This window comes from Canis lupus, chromosome X (genome assembly GCF_048164855.1).
Source record: "Canis lupus baileyi chromosome X, mCanLup2.hap1, whole genome shotgun sequence".
NCBI classification, from domain to species: Eukaryota; Metazoa; Chordata; class Mammalia; order Carnivora; family Canidae; genus Canis; species Canis lupus.
Window position 1 is genome coordinate 86,654,963 of NC_132876.1, and position 3,679 is coordinate 86,658,641.

The following is a 3,679-nucleotide window of genomic DNA, read 5'->3' on the forward strand; positions in this document are numbered from 1 at the left end:
GTCGGGCTCCTTGCTCAGTGGGGAGTGTGCTGCTCTCTCTCCCCACCTGCTTGTGCTCTCAAATAAATAAATAAAATCTTTTTTAAAAATGAGAATAAGAGTCTGCTTCTCTCTCTCCCTCTGCCCCTCCCCCTGTTTGTTCTCTCTCTCTCTTTTTTTTTTCTCTCTCTCTCTCTTTCTGTGTCAAATAAATAAATAAAATTTAAGAAAATATAATTAATCTCCAAACATGATCTCTAAAATGTTTTTCTGGGCTCTCCAAACAAGATAAGTTGCTGTTGCTCCACAGTGCTTACAAAATATCCTGCGCCCTGTACTTCTTTACCACTCTATTTTTGTGTGTCTGCTTCTGTGTCTGCCTCTGCCTCTCGTTCTAGACTAGGAGCCCTTTCATGGCCTGGCAGCTGGCAGTGTCTGATGCAAACACAGAATCCAGCTCATGTTTGTTAAACGAATGATGGGGTGCACGAATGATGGGGCTCATTAACAGTCCTGGTATGTGAGTGTGCAGCCCCACTGGCTAAGAAGTTATAGACTGGGTCTCTTGTCACATTGTCTGTCTTCACTCAGACTTTTAAACTTGCAATAAATATGTCTCTTAAATCTTCTGAATCCCTTTTCATTTGACTGGCTGGCTGTTTTGCAAAGGGAGCAGCCTAGGCGATGCTTTTCTGGCCTGCTGTTTCCCAATGAGCAGGTTGGGACACTTTGGTGTGTCATGAAAATGTTCTTAATGTGTCACAATATCCTTGGTTTCCTCATTCTTTGTTATCAATTTCTGACCCACAAGATAGTATTAGTGGTGTTGTGGTAGAAAGAGCAGGTGGGACAATACAGTCACATATGTGAGGGACTAGAGGTCAGGTGCTTGGGGTGGGCATGGCTATAGAGCTGGATCAGCAAAGGGCTGGACGGGATACAGCAGGAGGCAGGAGGCCACACACCCTGCCTTGTCTCTGCATCCTGCTTTGCACAAAGTTGGTGAACATAGAGATTTCAAATGGCTGCAAATGAAAATTTGCCCTGTATGTGTCTGTGCAAAGAACGCTCACATATTACAACTCTTGTAGTTGCAAATGATGGAAGAACACCTGGAACCGCCTGAGGCAAAATGAAGGATATGCTGGTTCATGTAGAAAACTCTGGTAAAGGCAGAGATGCAGCTGGCTTCTGGGAGAAACAGGGACCGAGGCTATTGCCCCACTACGGTAGAGAGTACTGGTTTCTCTGTATCAGATTTCCTCTTCCAGACAGGCTTTTCCACCAGACCAGACCACGGATGACTCAGCTGCCAGCTCTCATCTTCCCACGTTTCATTCATCCAAGTCACAAAACAAGTATCTATGGAGCACCTATTATATCGCCAGCCATTGTTCTGGATGCTGGAAGAACAACAAGAAAAAAAACTTCTTTTCATATTCTGGGGGAGGAAATTCAGGCAGCATACAAAAGTAAAAAGCAGTCTTTTATAGTATATTAAAAAGTAATAAATGCTATGGAAGAAAAAGATCAAGCATAGAAGGGGGATCAGGAGTGGGGATGGGGGTGGGGGGGAATGTCGTGATTTAAATAGTCAGGGAAGGGGCACCTGGGTGGCTCAGTGGTTGAGTGTCTCCCTTTGTCTCAGGGCATGATTCCGGGGTCCTGGGATCAAGTCCTGCATCGGGCTTCCCACAGGGAGCCTCCTTCTCCCTCTGCCTATGTCTCTGCCTCTCTCTGTGTGTCTCTCATGAATAAATAAATAAAATATTTTTTAAAAACTATGATGGGGCACCTGAGTGGCAGGTTAGGTGTCGATTAGGTGTCCAATTCTTTGATTTGGCTCAGGTCATGATCTCAGGGTCATAAGATCAAGCTCCTCGTGGGGCTCGGCACTCAGCACAGAGTCTTGCTTAAGTTTTTCTTTCCCTCTCCCTCTGCCCCTCCCCGCTGCTCTCTCACTCTTTCTCTCTAAAATAAATAAATAAGTTTTTTTCTTTTAAAAAAGAAATAAGCGATGATAGCACAGTAATTATGAACCAGAAGAAGATGGGATGGTAAAAAAAAAAAAAAAGAAGATGGGATGGTTCAATTCTATTATTCTGGGTTCATCACTTGGAGTCTGTATTTGTTTTTAAAATTTAAAACAGTGAAGCAAAGTGCAAACTGTGATATTTAACATTTTTGCGGGTTCGAAAATTCAAATATGTTAAATTACTTGAGGTTGAGCTCACTGATTGGACTGACACGTGATAAATTCGCAAGTTGCCTAATGCAATAATCCAGGTGAGATATTATGGAGGTTGGGACCAGGTTTGCTCCCTGAGAAGGACTGCTACTGTTTCCCAAGTTCCAATTAAAAGGGGAATGAGGGCTATGAGGTCATGGGGTCACATAGTCACCAGTATGGCTGGCTTACCCAATGGGAGCACTTGGGTAGAAGGGGAGAAGGAGCAGTTTCTCTTATATGTGGAGAGCTGTCTCTAGAAGAATGGAAAAGTGGGAGGAAAACACTTCAAACACTGTTTACTCAAGATGGCTTTAAAAATGAACATAGGGAAAGGGAGGGAAAAATAAAATAAGATGAAAACGAGAGAGTGGCAAACCACGAGAGACTCTTGACTCTGGGGAACAAACTGAGGGTCACTGGAAGGGAGGTGGGTGGGGGCATGAGGTAACTGGGTGATGGGCATTAAGGAGGGCACTTGATGGAAAGAGCACTGGGCGTGATATGTAATTGATAAATCACTAAGCTCTACCGCTGAAACTAATAATACGCTATATGTTAACTAAATTTAGTTTAAATAAAAATTAAGATAAAAAATAAATACAAATTTAGAAGCATTCTCTTGCCTTTGCCTCTGTGTTTGGGTATATTTGGGAAAAATCCTGTGCCTATAACTCACATAATAAACTCCAGTACATCTGTAGACTAGTCTGCAGGAAACAGAGCTAAGGTTTTTGTGAAGAACCAAGCCATGAGATTTCATCCTGACACAATGTCTTTTAAAGTCTTTGTCTTCCTGCTCAGAGAAGTTTTCTTTGTTGAAATATAGCTTACTCGATTTCTTATTTGCTGTCACAACAAATGACCTAAATGGTTCCATATGTGCACATCTGGTTTTCTTAAAAACTACCTCTTTAGAGCACCATCTCGATTCTCTGAAAAGAGAGAACATGTTACAAACACTGCATTATTTATGCCATCTTTGATACTGAGTGACTCTTGAAAATGCTAGGTAGAAATTTAGGAATCTAAAGAATAATAAAATAGGCTCTTCCAATTACAATGAAAGATTCTAAACACAGAAGTGGTCCCCCTTTCACTTGTCTTGAGTGGTCTTTTGTTTTTTGTTTTGTTTTTAAATATTTTATTTATTCACGAGAGACACACACAGAGAGAGAAAGAGGCAAAGACACAGGCAGAGGGAGAAGCAGGCCCCATGCAGGGAGCCCGACGAGGGACTCAATCCCAGGTCTCCAGGATCACGCCCTGGGCTGAAGGCGGCGCTAAACCCCTGAGCCACCCGGGCTGCCCTTGAGTAGTCTTTTGTATTTAACCTGATACAGACTCCATGAGTGATCCTTGAACAGTGGGCTCTTCCTCAATTTTTTTTTCATAGAAGTATGGTATATGATGAGATCTGCAAACATTTCAGATGATATTCAGGACTGAAATCTGTATCTTTTGCAATTTTAA